General features: G+C 38.9%; 1 long non-coding RNA gene across 1 annotated transcript; it reads left to right on the top strand.

Annotated features, from left to right (window-relative positions):
* The first annotated feature begins 318 nt into the window (after positions 1-318).
* Positions 319-2,569, top strand: LOC139549377 (uncharacterized). Its single transcript, XR_011669874.1, has 4 exons — positions 319-526; positions 1,594-1,819; positions 1,929-1,951; positions 2,036-2,569. It is a non-coding gene; the product is annotated as an uncharacterized lncRNA (long non-coding RNA).
* Positions 2,570-14,632: the final 12,063 nt, after the last annotated feature.

Raw genomic sequence — 14,632 nt, 5'->3', positions numbered from 1 at the left:
ATTAATGTGGTTCTTGTACACACAAAAAGTACACAAATCGTGTAAATCATTCCTTGTAAGGGAAGTGTGTCTTCAAGTACAAGCTCTGCAAAACCTTGACTGCCCTCCAGTGGTTACCTTGGAAAAAAACAAATCTACCACTAATAGAGTTTAAAAGGTAGTCACAATGATTGAAGCAAGAAACATTAAACTATCAATTTGTTTGCTATGATAATACTATATTATGCACAGACCTTTGTGGTATCTGTGTATTTCAAACACACAGTAGTTGCAAAGTTCCTTTCCTCATACACATGTAATACACAGAATGCAGGAAGTCTTTTGACAGGAAATAACACACAGCACAACACTGTAACAGTTTGCTCTCGCTGCAACCTCTGTTTATTTGCCTGTTCTGTTCAACTAAGGGCAAAGTACATGACACAGGAGCTATATTGCTTGTTAATATCAACATTTCATAGCGGTTACTGGAGGAGATGAGGACATCCTTTAGTTTATAGTATTTTGTAGCTGCTACAAAACAGGGGTGAGTCTTTAAAAGTGAAAGTAAACTGCTTCCTTAAGGCATTACAAAAGAGGGAGAGAAGTGTGACAGAGAGAAAATGGCCTCCAGATTGTCTCTCCCAGAAGAGGATCTTTCCTGTCCTGTATGCTTAAACACCTTCAGTGATCCTGTCATCTTATTATGTAGCCACAGCTTCTGTAAAGCCTGTCTGCAGTAGTGCTGTAGACAGAGACTATTGCAGGAATGTCCAGTTTGTAGGGAAGTATTTTCAATGGGTAATCCTTCCTGTAACCGGGCTCTAAAGTACCTGTGTGAGGCTGTCTTAAAGGAAATAAGTCAGAGAGCTTCAGGAGGGTCTGGGGTTCTCTGCAGTCTGCATAGTGAGAAATTCAAGCTCTTCTGTTTGGAGGATAAAGAGCTCATCTGTTTGGTGTGTCGTGATTCAAGGAAGCATAAAAAGCATGCCTGCATCCCCATACAGAAAGCTGTACAGGAACATAAGGTTGGATAGATTGTTTTTCCGGGTAAGTTTGTGGAAACAAACTATTGCAGTAGCTGTTTCTATGTGGATAATTTTGAACATTTAGCAACAGTGTGGTACTTTACAATAGTTGTTGTTCCCTTAGATTAGAACAGAGTTGACAATAAAGAACACAAACTAGCCAAAATGCATACATTGTTGTTGCATCAAATCTTAAATGTCATACCTTAATATGTTTTGCTGTATTATCACAAGTGAGTTTGACTCCCTTAAAGAGCCTCAGTTTATCCTTAAGAGGGTTCAATGCAGTCTTGAGTTTAACCTGAAAAGAAAGCAACATGGTATTCACAAACTTGACCTGTATGTTACTGTATGGGATTGCTGTGTAGGAAAGATTTGTTTATGAGTAAAAAAAGAAAAAGATTAGACAAGCCCTAGAAGATCATGCCCTACAGGAAGACTGAGGTGAAGCAATTTTGATTGGATGCCACAAGGGAGGAAATAGTATGAATAATGACAGAAAGAACCAGCAAGTTAAATTGGTAACAGAGAGAATTATAACAGGAGAGATACAGTATGTCTGAGATATTCCTTGCACTCTCTCCAGATCCAAGCCCAGGATACAGAGAGGCAGATTAAGGGGCAGTTTAAAAAGCTGTACCTGTTTTTGCAAGAGGAAGATAGATAGATAGATGCATTGAGAATGGAAGAGGTGCGGAAGAGTCAGGTGATGAAACAAGATAACAGAGATGAGCAGAGAGATATCATCACTTTCATACACAATCAAAGCCACCGAACAACAGCTGAGCATTGAAGACATCTCATTCTTGCAGGTACAGTAAACAGCTGATCGTATGAGTAGATATTGTATATAGTGATTATTATTTACTGATTATTTTATTGGTAAGACTGATTTTCACCTGCTTTATTGTTCCTCTTCAGAACTACAATGCCACAGAGACCAGGTAAATGGTCTTCCTCCTTTCTCCCTCCTCTCTGTGGTTCTATACCAAAACCACAGCAGTACTAACTCCTGAATGTTCTTCCAGAGCCAAGCAAACACTGCCAGATCCAAAGAGGGTTTCAGGAGCGCTGATAGACGTGGCCAAACACCTGGGAAACCTGCAGTTAAGAGTCAGGGAGAAGATGAAAGGGATGGTCCAATACTGTAAATACTGTAACGACCCTGGGTTTATAAACGCGGAAATCGATTGCGCAATTGTTGATAGAATAACCATCATGTCGAGGTAAATGTGCGGTCACGCGATGCTATGTTGTGTGGTCCTTCCAGTGCGACTTGGAAAAGCATGCACAGTTTAGGCTACGGGATGATGAAAGTACACAGTGATGACCTTGATGCTGCTTTCCAATAAAAATGTAGGGTATTATTTGTATGCTAGTGACATAATGATCTTGCTTTCATCCATCTCATCATATAGCCTATATGTCCAGTGTACGCTTTATCAGCGAACTGTTGTCTAAAGAGCATGTGCGAAAACCAGATTGGGCAAGTTTGCCATTTATCGCGACAGTTTGTGGCAAAACTATCGGTAGAGTGGAAAATACAATGGTAACACATTAAACTCGTGTTTTTTATTCAGTATATGACGTAAGCACAAAAGTGTTTTTGATGTGCAGGTCATAACGCACAGCCTTTGAACCGCAACAAAGTCAGGGGGCGTTCCTCTGCCCAGGTGTTGTTGATGGATGCCAAATCTTACAACAGCTGGATAGGTATTGTAAGTATCAGCTAACCATATCATATGTTATAGCAATCTGTAAGCCGATAAAATGGTCCATGACGTAGTTCGCAACCATAGGTTAATGCATGAAACATCTGAACGCGGGACGCGACCTCGGTCTGGTGCAGAATATGTGAGAGGAGCGGAGCAAGGAGTGATTTTGTAATTTTTTATAATTATAATATTCGCATGAAAATCTGTCGCAAATTGAATGGAAAAGTAATGTTTTGCAGCAAAAAACAACAGTAGGTTTCGTCTGCGCCTTGTTCTTAGTCCAAGGACTGTATCAGTCAAATTCATATTAAATCTAGTAGTGACCCCCATACTGTTAAATTGCATTCTCTATTGCAAAACAATGCTCATATGAATTTAGATATGAGTATCAATGAAACTTGTAGTGAATTTACAGAGTAAATGGTAAAGTTAAATTATCTCTCCTTAGCTCGTGTAATCCTGGATCCCAACACTGCAGACACAGGTCTCATCCTGTCCGAGGATTTGACGAGCATGAGACACTGTGATAAAGCACTACAGCTCCCTGACAACCCAGAGAGGCTTCATGGATGTGTCCTAGGTTCTGGGGGTTATAACTCAGGAACACACAGCTGGGACGTAGAGAATTCTGATGGTTCCTATTGGGCTGTAGGTGTGGCCACAAATAATCCCAAAAGATCTAGTTGGTCTAGATCTAGCAGTATGCCATATAAATCCTATTTGGACTACCTGTGTTAGTCACTTCCTGGAATTTCATCTTGAAGTGAATCACTTTCCCCGAATAATGAGAGTGTATCTGGACTAGGACAAGGGAAAGCTGTCTTTCTTTGACCTTGATGAAAACACAGATACACACAATCACACACACTTTCACACAGACAGTCTTCCCTATACTTCGTCATGATAACACTTTGAGGATCTTTCCAGTGAAGACCACTGTGACAGTGGGAAAACCAGTGGCGACCCGTCCTTCACAGTGTTTTGAGCCCCACCTGTTATTTTTGCATTAATACGTGTAACATATCAGTTTGCAAACAATGTAAAAAAAAAAATGTATTGAGTTAATGGGTCTCTACAAACAGGGTCTCCTTTTTGCTTTCTTGAGTAAGGCAGCTCCAAAATGAAGGTGTTTCAGCCTAGCTCAGTGCTTTCTGTGGTGGAGGAGCAGCCAGCAGAAAATACAGAGCGTAGTGGTTGGTAATCTTGTCTAGTTGCGCCGTGATTGGCTCAGTATTCTGTCACTCATGGGGATACTACGTCACCACAAAATCTACAGGGAGAGCTAGAAAGTTCAAGCCCCCTTAAGTGCTGCCATAGATTTACATTAGAAGTGCCCATCCAAGAAGGCTCAAGGTCACTGGCCACAGATAAAATGATGTCAAATCACGTTATATCTGCCGTAGCTTTGGTTGGACTGATCATGTCAACATCATACCTTCAAAATCAAGCTAGACAAGCAGTCATCATCATGAATCACGTCGACAATCTATTGGCAAATCCTTTTCAATGCTTGTCATATGAAAATAAATTATAGATAAAACGTATCGATGCTCATTGGCCATTGGAAATAAACATTACACAACAAGTTGGAAATCGCAAATTCAACAATGAGTGTTTTGAAGGAATCAGTGGCTAACCGCAAGTGTTGCAAAGCAATCACTATTTTGCTTCCCCTGCTATTCGTTGGAGAGGGTGTGTGGTCCAAGTCTGGGTTTAAGGGTCTCTTTTCCAAGCTTAAAAGGATAAACATTCACACGCAACACAGTAGGCCAGAATATATTGAATACATTGGCCATGTTGTCAATCCAGCATGACTTCTGCCATGTTCAAAACAACTGGAAACTCGGAACTGGGAAATCTCAGACTTCAGTGAGTTCAAGACAACTGGGAACTCAGAAAAAAAACTGGCTCCGACTTGATTTTGTTCACTTACACCAGAAGCGATCAGGACACGCAGGTTGAAATATCAAAACAAACTCTGAAACAATTATATTAATTTGGGGACATGTCAAAAAGTATTAAACATTTATGGCAATTTAGCTAGCTAGCTTACTGTTGCTAGCTAATTTGTCCTGGTATATAAACATTGGGTTGTTATTTTACCAGAAATTCCCCTTGTCCTCAACTCCAACAATTAATCCACAGATAAAACGGTAAACCGAATTTGTTTCTTGTCATCTCTCCTTCTTCCTTAAAAACCTCTTAAGGCTTATTTTTCTTCTTTCGACTTCAACTTTACAGCATTACTACAACCTACTGGAGTGTGGACCTAAGTTCATCTTTCAATCACCAACATGGGTATATGCTCCTAAAAACCAATGAGGAGATGGGAGAGGCCGGACTTGCAGCGCGTTGAGCGTCACAAATAGAACCAATTTCTATTTTAGCGTCTGGCCACGCAGACGCTCGCCCGCGAGCAGTGTGGGTGCAATGATTGAATAACATGTATGTGTAAATTGCAAGCGGTGTGGTCAGCATGTTACACATTATTTTGTGTCCACACAATTGCTCTCAAAATGCTTTTGGCTTTAAGACACAGTTTCCTTCTCTTTTACATAGATATTCACCCCCGTTTGTCAGCCTGTTAGTTTGGTCGGTAGTTGATAAATGAGAATCTAGTCATTCTATTTCTATGCCATGGAGGTCCAGACAATATTTGTATAATATATATTTTTTCATTATTAACCCATCATCTTCGGAGGACACATATTTTGTTTTTTTTACAGCGTTTCTGCTACATATACATACATTTTACATATACATTTTGCAAACACATTTTACATACATGGTACTTTTATATACAGCAATCACATAACAATAATACATTACTGAACATAAATTCCTTAATCCCACCTATCACCATAGATCACCCTTGTTTGGTTTCCATGTGCCATATATTTTTCAGTTGTGCTGTAATGTTTTACATGAATTTTGAACATTTCTAATCATATACAGTTGAAGTCAGAAGTTTACATACACCTTAGCCAAATACATTCAAACTCAGTTTTTCACAATTCCTGACATTTAATCCTAGTAAAAATTCCCTGTTTTAGGTCAGTTAGGATCACCACTTTATTTTAAGAATGTGAAATGTCAGAATAATAGTAGCTTTTATTTCTTTCATCACATTCCCAGTGGGTCAGAAGTGGGTCAGAAGTTTACATACACTCAATTAGTATTTGGTAGCATTGCCTTGAAATTGTTTAACTTGGGTCAAACGTTTTGGGGAGCCTTCCACAAGCTTCCCACAATAAGTTGGGTGAATTTTGGCCCATTCCTCCTGACAGAGCTGGTGTAAGCGAGTCAGGTTTGTAGGCTTCCTTGCTCGCACACGCTTTTTCAGTTCTGCCCACAAATTTTCTATAGGATTGAGGTCAGGGCTTTGTGATGGCCACTCCAATACCTTGGCTTTGTTGTCCTTAAGCCATTTTACCACAACTTTGGAAGTATGCTTGGGGTCATTGTCCATTTCGAAGACCCATTTGCGACCAAGCTTTAACTTCATGACTGATATCTTGAGATGTTGCTTCAATATATCCACATAATTTTCCTTCCACATGAGCCATCTATTTTGTGAAGTGCACCAGGCCCTCCTGCAGCAAAGCACCCCCACAACATGATGCTGCCACCCTCGTGCTTCACGGTTGGGATGGTGTTCTTCGGCTTGCATGCCTCCCCCTTTTTCCTCCAAACATAACGATGGTCATTATGGCCAAACAGTTCTATTTTTGTTTCATCAGACCAGAGGACATTTCTCCAAAAAGTGCGATCTTTGTCCCATGTGCAGTTGCAAACCGTAGTCTGGCTTTTTTAATAGCGGTTTTGGAGCAGTGGCTTCTTCCTTGCTGAGCGGCCTTTCAGGTTATGCCGATATAGGACTCGTTTTACTGTGGATATAGATACTTTTAAATTAACTTCCACTTATTTAAGTTTATCTAAGTCTTAAGGAACTATATTGAGCCATTACATCACTTCCTGTTTCACTAGGGTATAAAAATGAGGTAACACGCATGCAATATCCCTTTGTCATCCAACACCATGAAGAAAACAAAAGAACTGGCAGTTCAAAAGAGACAGATGGTTGTAGACCTTCTTAAATCTGGTAATGGCTACAAGAAGATCCACAAACAATTGAATGCACCACTGAGCACTGTCAGGACAATTGTTTAAAAATTCAAAAGATATGGAACAGTTGAAAACCTCACGGGTAGAGGACGCAAATGCATTTTGCCCCCCAGGATAGGGAGGAGGATCGTGAGAGAAGCAACAAAATCCCCAAGAATCACTGTGAAAGAAGTGGAGGCCTTGGTGGCGTCTTGGGATCACCAGGTTTCAAAAAGCACCATCAGACGCCACCTCCACAACCACAGGCTCTTTGGAAGGGTTCCCAGAAGAAAACATCCTAAAGATTCATTCTATACATCGTTTGAAATGTTTCTACGGTCTGTAACAGAACTATTGGACTTTGTCTGGACGTAGTGCTCGCGCCTCATGAAGATGGATTACTGGGCTGAACGCGCTAACAACAAGGAGGAATTTTGACATAAATTATGAACTTTATCGAACAAATCAAACATTTATTATGGAACTGGGATTCCTGGGAGTGCATTCTGATGAAGATCATCAAAGTTAAGTGAATATTTATAATGCTATTTCTGACTAATGTTGACTCCAACATGGCGGATATTTCTTTGGCTGATTTTGTCGTCTGAGCTCTGTACTCAGATTATTGCATGGTGTGCTTTTTCCGTAAAGTTTTTTTGAAATCTGACACAGCGGTTGCATTAACCTCTACTTCATCACCATCCCTGATCCGGGAGCATCCTCATCAGTAAAAAGCTGACTAGCATAGCCTAGCATAGCACCACAAGTAAATACTAGCATATAAATATCATGAAATCACAAGTCCAATACAGCAAATGAAAGATACACATCTTGTGAATCCAGCCATAATTTCCGATTTTTAAAATGTTTTACAGCGAAAACACAATATGTATTTCTATTAGCTAACCACAATAGCAAAAGACTCAACCGCATATTTTCACCATTTTTTTACCGCATAGGTAGCTATCACAAAACCGACCAAATAGAGATATAATTAGTCACTAACCAAGAAACAACTTCATCAGATGACAGTCTTATAACATGTTATACAATAAATCTATGTTTTGTTCGAAAATGTGCATATTTGAGGTATAAATCATAGTTTTACATAGCCGCTACAATCACAAATAGCACTGAAGCAGCCAGAATAATTACAGAGAGCAACGTGAAATACCTAAATACTCATCATAAAACATTTATGAAAAATACATGGTGTACAGCAAATTAAAGATAAACATCTTGTGAATCCATCCAATATTTCAGATTTTTTAAGTGTTTTACAGCGAAAACACAATATAGCATTATATTAGCTTACCACAATAGTCAAACACACAACCACATTTATTCACCGCATAGATAGCATTTGCAAAAACCAGCAAAAGATATAAAATTAATCACTAACCTTGACCAACTTCATCAGATGACAGTCTTATAACATCATGTTACACAATACACTTATGTTTTCTTCGAAAATGTGCATATTTTGAGCTGCAAACCGTGGTTATACGTTGTGAATATGTAGCATCGATTCACCAAATTATCCGGAGATATTTTGGACAGTCACCTAATCTGACCAAAGAACTCATCTTAAACTTTACTAAAAAATACATGTTGGACAGCAAATGAAAGATACACTAGTTCTTAATGCAATCGCCGTGTTAGATTTAAAAAAATAACTTTACCATAACAAACAGCTTACGTTATAGCGAGACAGCGCCCGCAAAATGGGCGGAAAATAGGACTAAACATTTTCCACAGAAATACGAAATAACATCATAAATGGTTCCTACTTTTGCTGAGCTTCCATCAGAATCTTGTACAAGGAGTCCTTTATCCAGAATAAATCGTTGTTTGGTTTTAAAATGTCCTCTTCTCCTGTCGAATTAGCAACCTTAGCTAGCCAAGTGGCGCGAAGATGTCCATCTTCACCTAACGCAGAGAACGGAAAACTCCAAAACTCCCGATAAACGTTGAATAATCTGATAAAACTATATTGAAAAAACATACTTTACGATGATATTATCACATGTATCAAATAAAATCAAAGCCGGAGATATTAGCCGTCTATACCGAACGCTTTTCAGAAGCCAATGCTGATGTCCTTCCCGCGCCTTGGTAGACAAAGGAAATTGTGGTCACGTCATTCCAAGAGCTCTTGTTCGACCTCAGATCAAGCTAGACACCCCATTCCACCTCCCACTGCCTGTTGACATCTAGTGGAAGGCGTATGAAGTGCATGTATATCCATAGATTTCAAGCAATTGAATAGGAAGGCCCTGGAACAGAGCCTCGAATTCAGATTTTTCACTTCCTGTCAGGAAGTTTGCTGCAAAATGAGTTCTGTTTTACTCACAGATATAATTCAAACGGTTTTAGAAACTTGAGAGTGTTTTCTATCCAATAGTAATAATAATATGCATATTGTACGATCTAGAATAGAGTACGAGGCAGTTTAATTTGGGCACGATTTTTTACAAAGTGGAAACAGCGCCCCCATATTGACAAGAAGTTTTTAAGGAGAAGTCTATCTTTAATTCTGTGAATAACACTTGTATCTTTTATCAATGTTTATTATGAGTATTCCTGTGAATTGATGTGGCTCTCTGAAAAATCACCGGATGTTTTGGAAGCAAAACATTACTGAACGTAACGCGCCAATGTAAACTGAGATTTTTGGATATAAATATGCACTTTATCGAACAAAACATACATGTATTGTGTAACATGATGTCCTATGAGTGTCATCTGATGAAGATCATCAAAGGTTAGTGATAAATTTGATCTATATTTCTGCTTTTTGTGACTCCTATCTTTGGCTGTAAAAATGGCGGTGTGTGTTTTTGTGACTTGGCTCTGACCTAACATAATCATATGTTGTGCTTTCGCTGTAAAGCCTTTTTGAAATTGGACACGATGGGTAGATTAACAAGAAGTTTATTTCATTTGGTGTATTGCACTTGTTAATGTGTGAAAGTTACATATTTCTAAAAAATATTTTTGAATTTCCCGCGCTGCCTTTTCAGCGGAATGTTGTCGAGGGGTTCCGCTAGCGGAACTGGCAATAAGAAGTTACAGTATTTCTCACGTTGGTATTTTGAGCTTATTTCTATAATTATATTGTTTATATTTTTTTAAGTATTGTTTGTGCATTACCAGTCAGGGGTGCCAGTAATTTTGCAGCCCAATGTAAATGGCAGACAAACAAGTTCCCTACCTTCTCCCGCTTCCACTTGCCTCCTCCATTTTTGTGGTAATGCTGCAATCAGTTGGTTATAAGTTTGGATTGAGCAGACATTCCTTTTATAACTGGATATGTGACATAACTCTACCGTTTCTATTCATAATATTATTAATAAATATAATACCATTGGGGGGAAAAAATCCATAAAGAAGTTGTTTTAATTAATCAGTATATTTGAGTTAAACCATAATATTTCTTGTAATATTTGTTCTATCTTTTCTGGAGGATAAAACTGAAATTCTAACCAGCTTTGTATGGCTTGTTTAAGAAAGGGAAATGCTTTAAACAAAATTTCATTTTCAATAAGTCGTGTAAAGGCAAGAAGGCAATTTTTTAACAAAGGATGAACCTTTCTTAATAATCTACTAGAGAACCATTTTGGGTTTAAGTATAATTTAGGTATGACTGAAGCTTTTAGTGAGAGGTTTAAGCTTTAATATTTAATAATTTCAGCCCCCCAAACTCATTTTCATTATATAAATAGGCACGTTTAATTTTGTATTGCTAAGCATTCCAAATAAAATGAAATATTTGCTCATATGATTTAAAAAACGAGTTGTCTGGAGTAGGCAGCGCCATTAGTAAGTAAGTAAACTGTGATAGGACCAAAGAGTTAGTCAATGTGATTTGTCCAGAAATAGACAAGTATTTACCTCTCCGTGGTTGCAGAATATTATCTATTTTTGCAAACGTTCTATTGAAATTGATTGCGGTACGTTCATTTATATTTTTTGAGTTATGAATACCAACTATGTCTACTTCAATATCCGCCCATTTTATTGGTAAACTACAAGGTAGTGTAAACACTGTGTCTTTTAACGAGCCAATACGTAATTTGGTATACTTGTTATAATTAGGTTTTAGTCCAGAGAGCCTAGAAAAGTGATCAAGATCTTCAATGAGACTGAGCAGGGATCCAGATTGCGGACTTATGAAGAAACTTGAGTCATCAGCATACATTAACACTTTTGATTTGATCCCCTGGATTTCTAACCCCTTGATGTTCTTTTGGATCTAATTTGAATAGCTAGCATTTCAATTGCCATAATAAGTAGATATGGAGACAATGGACAGCCTTGTTTTACTCTTCTTAAAAGCTCAATACTGTCACGCCATAGAGAGGCTTTTATTCTCTATTTTGGTTAGGCCAGGGCGTGACTAGGGTGGGCATTCTAGTTTCTTTATTTCTATGTTTGTGTGGTTCGCAATAAGAGGCAGCTGTCTATCGTTGTCTCTGATTGGGGATCATATATAAGTTGTCCTTTTCCGTTGGGTTTTGTGGGTAGTTAGTTTCTATTAAGTGTGTGCACCTGACATAACTGTTTATTTTATTTTTTTTCACTTTGTTCGAGTGTTTTTTGAGAAATAAAATATCATGAACACTTACCACGCTGCGCTTTGATCCATGCCTTCCGACGAGAGACGTTACAAATACTTTCTGAGAAGTGACTATTATTTACTCTTTTACACCTGGGGTTGCTGTACATAACTTTAACCCATTGTATAAGAGATTCACCGAAATTAATGTAATCCAGGCATTTATATATAAATTCCAGTCGTACTTTATCAAACGCCTTTTAAAAATCTGCTATGAAGACCAGGCCTGGTATCTTTGATGTTTCATAATGTTCAATTGGTTCAAGTAATTGCCCTATATTATCTCCAATATATCGTACATGTAAAAAACCTGTCTGATCAGGATGAACAATATCTGATAAAACCTTTTTAATCTATATGCTAGGCATTTCGGCAGGATTTTTGCATCACAACATTGAAGTGTAAGAGGCCTTCAGTTTTTTAAATGGACTGGATCTTTATACTCACCATCTGGGTCCTGTTTCAGTAGTAATATAATCAGACCTTCTTGTTGAGCACCTGAAAGTCTACCATTTTTATAGGAGTAATAAAAACATGCTAATAATGGATCTTTGAGTACAAAAAAAGGTCTGATATACCTCTACTGGCATACCATCCAGCCCTGTTTTAAGCCCAGACTGAAAATATTTAATTGTCTCAAAAAGTTCCTCCACTGTAAATTGGCCTTCACACAGGTCTTTCTGTAAATGTGTTAATTTTACTTTATTATTATTAGGAAAGAAATCCTTACAGTTAACATCATTCAGTGGAAATGGAGGGGATTGATATGAAAATATATGCTTACATTTTTTTGCTTCCTTTTTCAAAATATCATTTGTTGAGTCATGGATAACTCCATTTGTAACTAGTTTCTGTAAATTATTTTTGGTAGTATTTCTATGTTGAAGATTCAAGAAAAATGTAGTGCATTTTTAACAATTTTCCATCCAATTCGCTTTATTCTTGTAATAAATTACACTTGACCGTTCTTGAGTAAGTACTTCCAATTATTTAAGTTTTTCCTCTAACCTATTTTGTCCCTCTATAGTAAAGTACCATTACCATCTACCTGTGCTGTTATTTCCTCTATTTACTTTATTAGTCTCATCTCTTTTGACCTAAACTGATTTTGTTTTAATGATGAGTGTTGTATTGAATGTCCTCTAAAAGTGCATTTAAAAGTGCCTCATACAATAAGGTGATCTGCTGTACCGACACTACCGGTCAAAAGTTTTAGAACACCTACTCATTCAAGGGTTTTTCTTTATTTTTCCTATTTTCTACATTGTAGAATAATAGTGAAGACATCAAAACTATGAAATAACACATATGGAATCATGTAGTAACCAAAACAGTGTTAAACAAATCAAAATATATTTTACATTTGAGATTGTTTAAATATCCACCCTTTGCCTTGATGACAGCTTTGCACACTCTTGGCAGTCTCTCAACCAGCTTCATGAGGTAGTCACCTGGAATGCATTTCAATTAACAGGTGTGCCTTGTTAAAAATTAATTTGTGGAATTTCCTTCCTTAATGCGTTTGAGCCAATCAGTTGTGTTGTGACAAGGTAAGGGGGTATACAGAAGATAGCCCTATTTGGTAAAAGACCAAGTCCATATTATGGCAAGAACAGCTCAAATAAGCAACGAGAAACAACAGTCCATCATTTCTTTAACTTCTTAGGTATAGGCCCCTTTTTTCTCTATTTACTGTCTGAATGACGTGCCCAAAGTAAACTGCCTGTAGCTCAGGCCCTGAAGCCAGGATATGCATATAATTGATACCATTGGAAAGAAAACACTTTGAAGTTTGTAGAAATGTTAAAATAATGTAGGAGAATATAACACAATTGATATGGTAGGAGAAAATCCAAAGAAAACCAACCGGAGTCTTTTTTTGGAGAGAGACCATCCTCTTACAAATGCAAGAGAAAGGTCATATTGTAAATTAGCTCCCTGAATGCAGTTCCTATGGCTTCCACAGGGTGTCAGTAGTCTGTGTTCAAGGTGTCAGGCTTGTAACTTCAAAAACGAATAAGAAATAACAGTTTAAGTAGGAGGACACAGTCTTGGAAATTTGTGTTTGAGCGTGCCTTGAAGAAATTATGCACCTGCTAAAATCGAGAAAAAAATATATATATACACTGCTCAAAAAAATTAAGGGAACACTTAAACAACACAATGTAACTCCAAGTCAATCACACTTCTGTGAAATCAAACTGTCCACTTAGGAAGCAACACTGATTGACAATAAATTTCACATGCTGTTGTGCAAATGGAATAGACAAAAGGTGGAAATTATAGGCAATTAGCAAGACACCCCCAATAAAGGAGTGGTTCTGCAGGTGGAGACCACAGACCACTTCTCAGTTCCTATGCTTCCTGGCTGATGTTTTGGTCACTTTTGAATGCTGGCGGTGCTTTCACTCTAGTGGTAGCATGAGACGGAGTCTACAACCCACACAAGTGGCTCAGGTAGTGCAGCTCATCCAGGATGGCACATCAATGCGAGCTGTGGCAAGAAGGTTTGCTGTGTCTGTCAGCGTAGTGTCCAGAGCATGGAGGCGCTACCAGGAGACAGGCCAGTACATCAGGAGACGTGGAGGAGGCCGTAGGAGGGCAGCAACCCAGCAGCAGGACCACTACCTCTGCCTTTGTGCAAAGAGGAGCACTGCCAGAGCCCTGCAAAATGACCTCCAGCAGGCCACAAATGTGCAGACACAATGTGCCATGTGTCTGCTCAAACGGTCAGAAACAGACTCCATGACGGTGGTATGAGGGCCCGACGTCCACAGGTGGGGGTTGTGCTTACAGCCCAACACCGTGCAGGACGTTTGGCATTTGCCAGAGAACACCAAGATTGGCAAATTCGCCACTGGCGCCCTGTGCTCTTCACAGATGAAAGCAGGTTCACACTGAGCACATGAGCACATGTGACAGACGTGACAGAGTCTGGAGACGCCATGGAGAATGTTCTGCTGCCTGCAACATCCTCCAGCATGACCGGTTTGGCGGTGGGTCAGTCATGGTGTGGGGTGGCATTTCTTTGTGGGGCCGCACAGCCCTCCATGTGCTCGCCAGAGGTAGCCTGACTGCCATTAGGTACCGAGATGAGATCCTCAGACCCCTTGTGAGACCATATGCTGACACATGCACATTTGTGGCCTGCTGGAGGTCATTTTGCAGGGCTCTGGCAGTGCTCCACC

This window comes from Salvelinus alpinus, chromosome 22, assembly GCF_045679555.1.
Source record: "Salvelinus alpinus chromosome 22, SLU_Salpinus.1, whole genome shotgun sequence".
NCBI classification, from domain to species: Eukaryota; Metazoa; Chordata; class Actinopteri; order Salmoniformes; family Salmonidae; genus Salvelinus; species Salvelinus alpinus.
This window is presented reverse-complemented; position numbering and strand designations above follow the sequence as displayed.